The sequence below is a fragment of the Pseudophryne corroboree genome, chromosome 6 (genome assembly GCF_028390025.1).
Source record: "Pseudophryne corroboree isolate aPseCor3 chromosome 6, aPseCor3.hap2, whole genome shotgun sequence".
NCBI classification, from domain to species: domain Eukaryota; kingdom Metazoa; phylum Chordata; class Amphibia; order Anura; family Myobatrachidae; genus Pseudophryne; species Pseudophryne corroboree.
The window spans coordinates 406465893-406479519 of NC_086449.1; the positions used below are offsets into that span (position 1 = coordinate 406465893).

The window sequence follows — 13627 nt, forward strand, 5'->3', positions numbered from 1 at the left end:
ATGCCATGGCTTGATGTGTCTGCTGGTATTTACTTGGACACTGGATCTGTCTACTAAGTACACATTTAAACACCAAATTATTAAGTGTGTTCTACCGTGGATTTCTCATCATTGTTTAACTAAGATTACTGCTGAATTTAAGATCATCATATTTCTCACTGACCTGTGTAGTACTTGATGCATTGGCATTCAAACCAGTTCCTATTCCTCTGCAGTGTTTTCTAGATTAGAATGATCACCCATAAACAGATCTGAATGACACATACTAATTACTTATGGTTACTTGGGAGTTGGGAGAGAGTAGCTGAAAACAAAAAGCTAGGTACACACTGGAAGGATCTTGTGATGGCTGATGAGTTGTGACAAAATATCATGCCCATATACACACACACTGCACAAAGAGGGTAATTCCAAGTTGATCGCAGCAGGAATTTGGTTAGCAGTTGGGCAAAACCATGTGCACTGCAGGGGAGGCAGATATAAATGTGCAGAGAGAGAGAGATTTGGGTGTGGCGTGTTCAATCTGCAATCTAAATTGCAGTGTAAAAATAAAGCAGACAGAGAGGAGGGGGGTGCAAATCCCCACCCCTAAATTCCCTTCCGCACACTGAAAATTACCTGTAACCATCCCTGAACCTATCTGGTAATAAAATTCAGAGAATTAGTCACAAATGTTTGCAAACACATGTTTAGCTGCTGGCCACGTCACGGCTTCTCCGATACAGCAGTCCTAACCTACATAATAGCAGTGCTCACATAGGGCCATGTAATTTGTCACAGTAGGCCTCATGATAAAGGCTATTACTAAAACACTTCCAGACAGAGAGCTAACTTACCCAGGAGCCACCCCCAGAATCTCCCATTGGCACTACAAGGAACAGCATGCCTTCCAAATGCTGCTCCCATTCAATGCCTCTTGCACACAAGCAGACAAACAATTTGGCAGTTGCTCAATCATACCTGGAGATAATTATATATCAGGTGCTGGAAGGGGGAGGGGTCACAGACAAACAGACAGAGTTAGCTCTCTGTCTGGAAGTGTTTTAGTAATAGCCTTTATCATGAGGCCTACTGTGACAAATTACATGGCCCTATGTGAGCACTGCTATTATGTAGGTTAGGACTGCTGTATCGGAGAAGCCGTGACGTGGCCAGCAGCTAAACATGTGTTTGCAAACATTTGTGACTAATTCTCTGAATTTTATTACCAGATAGGTTCAGGGATGGTTACAGGTAATTTTCAGTGTGCGGAAGGGAATTTAGGGGTGGGGATTTGCACCCCCCTCCTCTCTGTCTGTTTGTCTGTGACCCCTCCCCCTTCCAGCACCTGATATATAATTATCTCCAGGTATGATTGAGCAACTGCCAAATTGTTTGTCTAAAAATAAAGCAGACAGTATTTACCCTGCACAGAAACAAAATAACCCACCCAAATCTAACTCTCTCTGCACATGTTATATCTGCCCCCCCCCCCCCCCTGCAGTGCACATGGTTTTGCCCAACTGCTAAAAAATTTCCTGCTGCGATCAACTTGGAATTACCCCCAATGTGCACTACAATGACATAGTATGTTGTTGCAGTATTAATGTTAGCACACTGCAGCATACATTGCGTCTTCCTCTCTAATGAGCAGCACATCAGATGGGAAAATACAACCACACAATTCAACAAACAATGAGCTGGGTGCACACACTACACAGTGATTATTGTGATTCATTGTATAATGTGCATTATGTGTGGAGAGAGGGGAGTTAGTGAGATGCGAGGAAGCAAACTTGATGCATATCTTAGTGTAAAACATTCAATCTTTGGGGGATTTTAGTTCTTCACTTATTATTTGCCCCTCAAACACTTCAAAATGTCAAAGCAAACATTATTTTGATGATTTCCTGGGTTTTGCTGAAGAGAATGTAGATAATCATCTTAGGTAGAAAATGATTGGTAACTGTTGAATATTAGGCAGAAAATGATTGCTACCTTTAAATAGAAAGGAGTATGCAGACTGTACATGGTGCATACATACATTTTACAAACGTACTACTATAACATATTAGGTGCAGTTTGATTTAATGGTTTACATTGAATATAATGATGTCAGTCCCAATATAGCTCAAGACATTTCATTGTAATAGATTATATACAAAGAAAAAGTGTGTGGGAATTGGCCCTGGTAGTACAGTTTGTAAAGTCCCAACATTGGCATAATAGTGATCCACTAAAAATTGATTTTATTGTTAATTATGAGACCATTTGATTGGAAGATGGCTTCTTTCTTAACAGCCCCAATAAAGCAGAAGATAGCCTGTCCTTAGTGCTTAAAAGCTGGTTCTTATATTGAAGATTAATCAAATTGTGTATAGCTATAGACTGCAGCTTCTTTCACTTAAAGTATCTTCAGTGACATTTTTCTTTCCATCCTACCACATGTAGCTGTTTGTTGACACTAAGGGGCCCTACTCATTTGACAATGCGCCGCCGAGGTGGCCGACGAGCGACCCGGCGGCGGGGGGGGGGCAGTGACGGGGGGAGTGAAGTTTCTTCACTCCCCCCGTCACGCGGCTGCATTGAAGTGCAGGCAAATATGGACGAAATCGTCCATATTGGCCTGCATGCACAGCCGACGGGAGACCAGCGATGAACGAGCGCGGAGCCGCGCATCGTTCATCGCTGGAGTCTCCACACTGAAGGATATGAACGAGTTCTCGTTCATTTATGAACGAGATCGTTCATTTATGAACGAGATCGTTCATTTCTTTCAGAAAATCGGCCAGTGTGTAGGGCCTATAAGGCATCTCACATACGACAGGCCCCGGTTCTATGTCCGTTTCATTTCTCTATATTTTTTCCTTTTACTTATCCTAGTAAAATGTCTTCACACCCACACTATTCACAATGAGACTGATTCAGATGTGGATGGAGTAGCCATTGCTGCTGCTTACGTGGAAGCAGCAGTGATGGCACTAATGTGGTAATGCAGCAGAGGTGTCACACCTGCTGTTTGCATTAGAGACCCGAGATGAATCCTAGGACGCAGAATCGGATCATCTGTGACACTATCGGCCTGCAGAGTGACCCATGGGGTCGCGTGAGCCGGCTGTAGCAGATGCATCAGAGTCCAGGAAATCTTCGTCCACCGACACAGATCCTGGCCACACCCCTCCATCCACATCTGAATTAGGTCCATTGAGTGCCACCACAGCTGACTAATGTATTAAACCAAATGAGTGTGAACAGGATCTTCACCTCTTATGACACAGACTGTACATAGCAGAATATTTATCAAAATCATGGGTTCAAGTTCAGAACATGGGACCCCCTGGGTTAGCATGACTAAACTGCTTCAGAACATCATTAACCTTGTTAAGCACATTAAAAAGTGTCCCCTTGCGGACTGGCTTTGCTCACCATGCTTCGGGCAAGCATTTCTTCAGTGTAAAGCTTTCCTGATTTTTAAGCATGAGAAAGGAAAATCAGCTTGTGACTTAGTAACATAAGTAAAACTAATCTGAAATCATAGTGTTTGTGTGTCATACACTGCCTCTTGGTGTCTCTACACAGACAGCAATTTAAATAGTGTTGGTGATCATTCACACAGCTGTAATTGTTTCCAAATATTGATGAAGTGCCACAAAATAAAATGAACTTCCACCAAGTGCCTCCCCGTTGTGAGTGCACTTAAATATGACTCGTGCATTTATCAACAGAAACATTGAAGAGATCAAAAAGCTTAAAGGCAACTCACCCTTTCCAGACTAAGGGGGTCATTCCGAGTTGATCCTAGCTGTGCTAAATTTAGCACAGCTAGGATCGTAAACCAGACCCCCCCCCCCGGTCAAATACAAAAGCATCGCACAGAGGCGATGCCTTTGTATTTGAGGAGTAACTCCCGGCCAGCGCAGTTCCTGCGGCTGGCCGGGAGTTGCTCCCGCTGGCCGCAGCGGCTGCGTGACACCACGTCACACAGCTGCCGCGGCCCGCCCCCCCCCCCAACGGTCTCAGAGGCGCTCTGTCTCAGAGGCGATCGCTGGGCACCGACAATTGCCATGCGCCGGCGCATGCGCAGATCCGACCTGATCGCACGGCTGCAAAGAAGTGCAGCGTACGATCGGGTTGGAATGACCCCTTAAGGGGTCTATTTACTAAGCCTTGAACGGACATAAAGTGGATGGAGATAAAGTACCAGCCAATCAGCTCCTAAGTACTATGTCACAGGCTGGATTTGGAAAAAGACAGGGAGCTGTTTGGCTGGTCATTTATTTCCATACACTTTATCTCTCTGCGATTGCCTCTGCCTAATTGACAGGAAAAGAGGGGACATGCCAATGGCATTAGAGTGCCGTTGTGTGTGATGTCACATGCAGCCGCTGCGACCCAGGATGTGGCGGGTATCCCCTTGCCAGCACGCAGGAGCTGCACTGGCATGGAGCTACTTACCGGGTGCAGAAGCATCGCCCTTGCAGGAGGAAGGGGGGGAGGAGCGTGTTGGATTGGGGGTTGGCTGGCCAGACATCTGTTAGATGTGTTTGGGTTATTTTGTTTCTGTGCAGGGTAAATACTGACTGTTTTATTTTTACACTGCAATTTAGATTTCAGTTTGAACACACCCCACCCAAATCTAAATCTCTCTGCACATGTTCTATCTGCCCCCCCTGCAGTGCACATGGTTTTGCCCAACTGCTGCCAAATTTGCTGCTGCAATCCACTCTGAATTAGGCCCACGGTTTTGTCCAGTTGCTACATTTTTTGCTTTGCTAACATACCTGAATACCCCGACCCCCACCCCCCTTAATCTCAAATGCGAGCGGAGAAAAAAGCTAGTTACTTTAAACCTTGACAGATTATGTTGCAATGGCACTAGTACAAATAAGTATTTTTTTTTTTTGCCTGCAGGGTTAATACAGACTACTTTTGCCGGCAGCCCACAAATGCTGGATGGCTTTATTTTTACACTGCAATTTAGATTTGAGTTTGCATATACCCCTCCCGAATCTAAATCTCTATGCTCATTTTAAATCTGCCACATCTGCAGTGCCACTTGCTTTTTCCAAGGAGTTACTTTTTCCCCCCTCCCATCTTAGGGCCTAATTCAGACCTGATCGCTGTTGTGCAATTTCGCATGACAGACAATTATCAAACAGCTGTGCATGCGTATGGATTGCAAGGCCAAACTACGAAAGGAAAGGATGGTGCGAAAATTTTGATCGCTATGCGTACGCAAGTTGTTTGACAGGAAGCGGACTTTTGTGGATGGTAACTGGACATTTTCTGGGAGTGTCAGGAAAAACGCAGGTCGTTCCCAAGCGTTATTGTTAAGGGTGTGTGACGTTCGCTCTGGCCCCGATCAGCCTGTTTGTATTGCACTGTAGGAGTAAGTCCTGGGCTTCGCCCACACTGCACACACTGGAAAAATCATTAGATGGTGAGTGAATTGAGAACAGATTTGCAGATGTCCGCTGTCTGGCGAAGTTTTTCGCACTGCGTGCGCATGCATGCGCACTCTTGTATGGGGGGGGGGGGTTCACTCTCTATGGACTGCAGCTATCTTATCGCAGACCTCTGCAAAACCGCAGAGGAGCAATCAGGTCTGAATTAGGCCGTTATGATGTACTTTCTCCTTTCATATAGCTCATAAGAAAGCAATAGAAAGCAGATTTGGCCAAATCTCCTTTTATATCTTCAGCAATGTTATAAATGGAAAGCGCTCACATGTAGACACGCGCGTTTCTTATTAATCAGCTTAACTCAGGAAGATTCCCATATTCGCTTTATAATGCAGTGAATGCTAGTCTGTAATTCTGCCTCCATTCAGTCTGAATGGGTCTCTGCACAAACCCCGAGTATTCTCCTGTTACTTTGTATGTCTGTTAGGAGGATTTAGAAAATAAAGTTAGTAAATGATGTTTGTTCAGGTTGAGTATTTTTAAATGGGATCTATAAAGCCTCAGTCCAGAATCCATATGCTGCAAGGATTGATTGCATTGAAATAGTACAATTAAATAATTGTTCCACTTTGGGGGTTTTTTGTTCTCCTTTATGTATTTTACTGCTCATGATCCAGTGTGTCCAAGTGCATTGCAATTTCTGTTCAGGCAAGAGAAATTAAAATGACCTTATTTTCTTGTGTTGCACCCTGGAGAGAAAAAAATCTAGAAAAGAAAAAAAAATCCAGAAACATTGCATTTATCCCTGCCCGTAAATACTGCACAACAATAAACAGTAAACCTCCCTAAACACCAGATCTTTAGGTTGCCTTGTAATTAGCACAATTATTGATGAAGTAAACTCTAGACCAGAGTAATATTGATATCTATGTATATGGTGCATAAACAATAAAAAACACATACTGGAAATACTGAACGTACACTGAACACTTGTATTCTGTAGAATACACATCTGTTAAGATCAGTGTTAAATCAGTTTCACTGTTGCCAGTCTCAGCTGGTTTTAATACAACAGAAATTCAAAAAACAGCGCCCCAACTTAAAAGTGCAGCAACAGAAGCTAAGGTGATCCCAACCACCACAAATACTCGAAATAGCAACAAAGGTAAGCAACCGTGCGCACCCTCTTGGTATATAGTCCAAAAACGGTCTGGGTATAATACCACAGGAATTTATGTCTAAATGTTACACTAATTCCGTATATTAGGAATGAAAATATTACAGTCCCGGTCTAATTCGGTCTCAAAAGTGGGCTCCAAGTGTCCGTTCTTTTATCTTAATTGTTCCAAGTCCTCTCCTCTCTCTCGATAGTAGGTCAATTTCATATAAACCCCAAAAATAGAAGAGAAGGAAGATATATATAGTGTAATACAGTTTTATTCAATAGTTTACCACACAAAAAATTTATTAAAATGCAACAGAATTTTGCACAATAAATCCACCAAGGACTAGGCAAGAAAGCGTACCGGATAGATGGGGGTGTCATATGATATCCACCCAACTAAGCATGATGATATCCAATGGATACCTCCCGATCTTTTCAGGTGCCGTGTTCTCCTCTGGACCTGCAGTATCCAAAAGGTGTAGTGCCGGTTATGCTGCAATCTCCCCAATCAGCTGGTTTTGTCACAGTCAGCTAAAAACTAAGGGGTACATTTACTAAGTAGTGATAAGAGCGGAGAAGTGAGCCAGTGGAGAAATTTCCCCATCAACCAATCAGCAGCTCTGTATCATTTTATAGTATGCAAATTATAGATGTTACTTCAGTGCTGATTGGTTGCCATGGGCAACTTCTCCACTGGCTCACTTCTCCGCTCTTATCACTGCTTAGTAAATATACCCCTAAGTCATTTTTATGGCAACTTACTAGTCACATTAACAAGTGACCCAACCAGCCATTGGTGGTCCCAGTAACTGACTCAGCGCTTAGTGCATAGACATGACTCGTCACTGACATCTGCAGGGCGTCTGTTCTGGGCACCAGCGTAAGCGCTGCACCCATTGTAAACATAGCATAGTTATCACATTTTAAACATGTAAACAGTGCAGCACTAACTTTTGAACGTAAGCATTGAAGATGGGATTATAATATGGAAACTGTCACATTCTTATAAGGTTAAGCCTCATCTTGGTGCAGTGAGGATAATGGTACGATCTCAGGACACCAGAATTAAGTGCACAAAATAAGACAAAATTACCTTAGTTGCCAATATTTTAAAATAATTCCTGGGATACCTTAAAGCTGATCTTGTGGATCTAAACTCCGCACTGTTCTATGTCTGCCTACTTTGGTTCACTACAGTCTGTCTCATAACCATATTAACTGAATATGAGTCTAATGGTACTTGTTTTAAATGCTTTCCTTTGGTAAATATTAAATTACTAGTTACCAGCCAACCAACATAACAGTAATGTCAGCGCCGGTGGATGTGCGTGGCTGAACGGGGCAACACTTGTATTGCTCCGTCAGATACCATCTAGTGTCTGCCAGCACGCAAAAGACTTCAATTTCCCCCAGGGAGGTGAGGAGCAGCCTTAGGGGTATATGCAATTGCGGTCGAATTCCCGAAATTGTCGAATTTCGGGTCATTTTCGCCCAAAAAAAAAATTTGCCTATGCAATTCAGTGCTTTCCGACCAAAAAACGGACTTTCAAAAGTCGACTTTTTGAAATTCGAATTTTTGCAAATCCGACTTTTCTGCAATGATACAAGTGCTGCAATTCGACCAAAGCATATTCAATTCAAGTTTGGAAATTCGACAGCAGTGCTTTTAGACAGCAAATTCGTCATTTTCAATCCGCCACACTTTGGAGGGTGAAAACAATTGAAAAATTTTAAACATGTTTTTTTTGGTGTTTTTTTTTTTAGGAATAGCATATCTATTTATATTAGAAGGGATTAGATACTTTTTTTTTTTTTTTTTGGAGGCACAAATATAATTTATATATATTTTTAAAATATTATTTTTTTTTATTTTTTTTATTTTTATTGCTGGAACGGTAAAATCCTAAAAAAAAATGGCGTGGGGTCCCCCCTCCAAAGCATAACCAGCCTCGGGCTCTTCGAGCTGGTCCTGGTTCTAAAAATGCGGGGGAAAAATTGACAGGGGATCCCCCGTATTTTTAAAACCAGCACCGGGCTCTGCGCCTGGTGCTGGTGCCAAAAATACGGGGGACAAAAAGAGTAGGGGTCCCCCGTATTTTTAACACCAGCATCGGGCTCCACTAGCTGGACAGATAATGCCACAGCCGGGGGTCACTTTTATGCCGTGCCCTGCGGCCGTGGCATCAAATATCCAACTAGTCACCCCTGGCCGGGGTACCCTGGGGGAGTGGGGACCCCTTCAATCAAGGGGTCCCCCCCCCAGCCACTAAAGGGCCAGGGGTGAAGCCCGAGGCTGTCCCCCCCATCCAATGGGCTGCGGATGGGGGGGCTGATAGCCTTTTGTGATAATGAAAAGAATATTGTTTTTTCCAGCAGTACTACAAGTCCCAGCAAGCCTCCCCCGCAAGCTGGTACTTGGAGAACCACAAGTACCAGCATGCGGGAGAAAAACGCACCCGCTGGTACCTGTAGTACTACTGGAAAAAAAATACCCAAATAAACAGTACACAGACACCTTGATAGTAAAACTTTATTACACACTACCGACACACACATACTTACCTATGTTGACACGCCGACTGCCACGGTCTCCGACGATCCGAGGGTACCTGTGAAAAAATTATACTCACCTTCCAGCGTCCAGAGGTACATCCACGTCCAGAGTATAATCCACGTACTTGTTAAAAAAAACAAACCGCAAATACCCGCTCCATACCGGACTGAAAGGGGTCCCATGCTGACACATCAGACCCCTTTCTCCCGAATGCCGGGACATCACGTGACTCCTGTCACTGAAGTCCCTTCAGCCAATCAGGAAGCGCTACTTCCGTGGCGCTCACCTGATTGGCTGTGCGCTGTCTGTGCTGTGACAGCGCATCGCAAAGCCGCTCCATTAGTTTCAATGGTGGGAACTTAGCGGCTAGCCGGGGGGTTACCCGCGGTCAGCCGCTGACCGGCGGGTGAGCTCACCGCTAGCCGCTAAGTTCCCACCATATAATGGACGGGGCTGTGCGATGCGCTGTCACAGCACAGACAGCGCACAGCCAATCAGGTGAGCGCAACGAAGTTGCGCTTCCTGATTGGCTTTAGAGACCTTTGTGTGACAGCTGTCACTGACAGGTCTCATTCGGGGTAAGGGGTCTCATGTGTCAGCATGGGACCCCTTTCAGTCCGGTGGTCCGTGTGTTCGTTTTCTTTTTTTGCCAAGTACGTGGATTTATCTCTGGACCCTGGCTGAGGTGAGTATATTGATCTTTTCTTTTCAGGTATCCGTGGATTCTACATGGAGAAGAGGACCGATGTCGGCGTGTGAACATAGGTAAGTATGTATACAAACAATGAAACAATAACTTGCGCCCTAGCTGCAGCTTGATATTCGTCCAAAAGAACACCACTTCTTTCTACATACAACAATACACTGGTGGACGATCTCCAAGCGCTGCTAAGTAAATCTGGAATCCTTATGTTTTAAGATCCTCAAAAAAACAGAGTGAAATGGTATTTATAAGGGAGTCTCTACAATTGGCCGTTCACTTCTACTGTCACCGGCAACTGACCTTCGGCAAGTGCCCTATGTTCCCATAAAGGTTTCTTTCTCCCTCTCTTCAATTCAAGGCACTATCACATCCTCATCTATAGCATACAGGTCATTAGAACCAAGCTTACCTGAACGATAAGCCCTATGTGCATACAAAGGTATCTTTAATGGATCCTCCTTCTTTGGAATCCTCTATCGATCATGTATATGTGTATACAGCTCCGCAACAACTTCTTTTTTTTTAAAAACTCCATCAGTCCATTTATATAAAAAACATTGGTTTTCTCTTTAATTACCACAGTCCACATAAAAGAGATTTAAAATTCCATACAGAAAATTTATATAGAAGTACCCAATTTATGGACAGGCAGGACCGCTTCCACTTACACCCCTAAGCTGGAATGGGGGGTAGGGTACAACCCACTACTGGAAAAGATGTTAAAACCAATCAAGTAGGTGTCCAAGTAAGTGGTTGGTTCAGGCCTGGGGTCTTCTCATCAAATCACCAACGCGTTTCGGATGTCAATCCTTCCTCAGGGTGTAATGTTGGAAGTGATCCTCTCGGTCCTTTATACCCACTATCCCTATCACATGACAGTGTCAACCAATAGGATTACTCCAAACAAAAAATCATATATTTCTATACAGATATTAATTGTAAAACCTTTTGTATACATCCTTTATCAGACAATAAGTGCATACATCCAATATATTACTCATAATCCCAAAAAACAGTAATAAAAATCCTCAATTCATATTTAATTGGTTAAACCTAAAAAGCGGCTGTAATTCCATAATCATTACTCCCTATTGCAAAGATGTCCCCAATCCTGGATTAATATGTCCATATACTACTATAGCTAGATACACCTTTCTTACTCCCCATAATCCCCTTCAATTTGTTTCCTCCTGTTGTCATGGATATTACACGTCCGCTGGCCGTTACTTCCTTTCAGCGCAGGCAACTGTAATCAATGTTCCTGCATCGTCATGGATACGGACCACCCCTCCGGTATTCAAGGCGCCCACGTCATGTCCCCCTTCTCCATCGTGAGCCGCAGACATCGAAGGGATTTTCCTAAAGTTGCGATACGTCATATCCGGCTTCTCCATCGTGAGCCGAAAACACTGAAGGGATTTTTCAAAAGTTGCGATACGTCATATCCGGCTTTTGGAACGCAAACCGCTGTTCCACTCTCCCCAGTTGGATATACAGGAAGAAATAAATACACATTAGTTATATCCTTCTCATATGCCCACAATTATAACCACAAACAGTTTATCTTATATTACATCCCCTAAACATGCACATATAAATATTTCATTATATTGACCTTCTGTTATCAAACTGCTTCATATATAGTACCATTCCAATGAGATCAAAAGTGCTCCTATTCATCCCCTATATCAAACTCTAGATGCCCAAGATTTCATATTTCCCTTAGAATATTGAACATCGGGGGTACATTTCTTATTAAATTATTTAAGGAACCATTTCATCTCAAAGTCCATGTTGAGGCCCTTCGGATGTAATGTTTTGAGTTCGAAAATTTTCCTCATCTCTGCCTTTGCCAACCTTTCCTCCTCATCTTTCCTACGCCAATTAGGGGTTATGTTCATAATTGCACAAAAACTGACAAGTTGGTTAATGTCACATTTATGTGTGTTCTTAAAATGTAAAGAGACATTATGCGTCTCCATTCCTTTTTTAATGTTTCGAACGTGCTCTGCCATACGTATTTTCAGGGCCCTGGTGGTACGTCCAACGTACTGGGACCCGCAGGCACATTCGAGTAAATACACAACGTTTTTAGTTGAACAGGTCAAAAAGTCTTTAATAGGGAAGATCTGTTTAGTCTGTGTTGATGTATACTCTGTGACTTTACTCCTCTTATCTCTACAGGTACGGCACATCATACATGTGCCGCATCTGTAGAATCCCTTGGACTTAATTCTAGTCTGCATTTTTAGAACGGCTAGCACACTGCTCACAACATTATCCCTCAGATTTTTTGCCTTCCTATATACGAATCTAGGTTTTTTTGAGATATGACCCTCTAATGCTGGATCTCTAGCGAGAATGTCCCAATGTTTTCTCACAATGTTTTCTACTTGTTTATATTGGCTATTGTAACCTGTGATAAATGTTATCTCACCACCCGAGTTGCTTTTATCTTTCGTTTTATTCAAACAAGCAGCTCGATCTAAACCAGCTCCAGTCTCTCTCGCCTTTTCTATCACCCGAGGATCATACCCCTTTTCTAAGAATTGCTCTTGTAAAGTATTCGCATGTTGCTCATACATCTCTATATCTGTACAATTCCTTCGGATACGATGGAATTGGCTCATTGGTATGCTACGCAACCAATTTGCATGATGGTTGCTGGTAAATTCAATGAACGAATTACAGTCAGTATCCTTCACGTAGTTACTGGTTTTAATCTTACCACCATCTACATGGATCTTCAGATCCAAAAAATTGACTTCTACTTCACTTATATTAAATGAAAGTTTAATATTATAATGATTACTGTTGAGATGTGTGCAGAAGGTATCCAGGGAACTACGATCCCCCCCCCACACAAATACAACATCGTCAATATATCGATACCAGGACACCAGGCTGGCGTCCCACTGATGACCCCCCCCATACCGAATTCTCCTCCCAGAGGGCCATGAATAAATTCGCATAACTGGGCGCCAGCCTGGTGCCCATCGCTGTACCCGTTAACTGTAAATAAAACGAGTCATGGAACCAAAAAAAATTATTCATTAGTATGAGGGAGGTACCATCTAAGACGAAGTCTATCATATCTTCCTTCATGCCATGTTTTTCCAAGAAAAACTTGGTGGCCTCTAATCCATATTGATGATCTATGATCGTGTATAACGATGTTACGTCCGCTGTAACTAATAGGAAACCAGGCTGCCACTCCACCTTCATAAGTTTATTAATAGTGTCAATGGAATCCTTAAGGTATGACCGTGTGGATTTTACTATAGGTTGTAAGATTTTATCTATAAATAATGATAGATTAGACAAAGAGGAGGAGGTCAGGAGAAATATCGTAACAATGAGAGAAGGGTAGAACAAACCAGACAGTATCAGAATTATAGGGGTCCAAACAGGAACCAATATGAGAAAGAAAGATACACATATGGAAATAGAAGGAATAGAAACTCAAATGTGGAAAAAGGGAAAGAGAGGATTTGGAGAGATGTAAGACATTGGGAGGATCAGGATCAAAGAAATAGCCAGGAAAGAGGACACTCCATCCCTGGGGAATATCATAATCAGGACAGCTTAAGGTCCAGGAATCGTTTTTTAGGAATGAGCGAGAGAGGACAAAGGAAATGGAGGTGAATATAGAAAAATATAAGAAAAGGGGCAAAAGAGGGGGAAAATTTAAATCGCTGAATTCAAAAAGGAGAAGAAAAATGAAGGAGGTTAATTGTAGACCTGATAATGTATCTGAGAGTAGCAAGGATCAGGTAATAACCCCAGATTTAGCGATTACGAATGAAACCTCTAAAAGTAACACT

At 42.9% G+C, this 13627-nt stretch overlaps 1 protein-coding gene across 2 annotated transcripts in view; it reads left to right on the forward strand.

The window, feature by feature from the left end:
• Nucleotides 1–13627, forward strand: part of PRPF18 (pre-mRNA processing factor 18) — a 165939-nt gene that overhangs the window by 1706 nt on the left and 150606 nt on the right. The window lies entirely within an intron of this gene.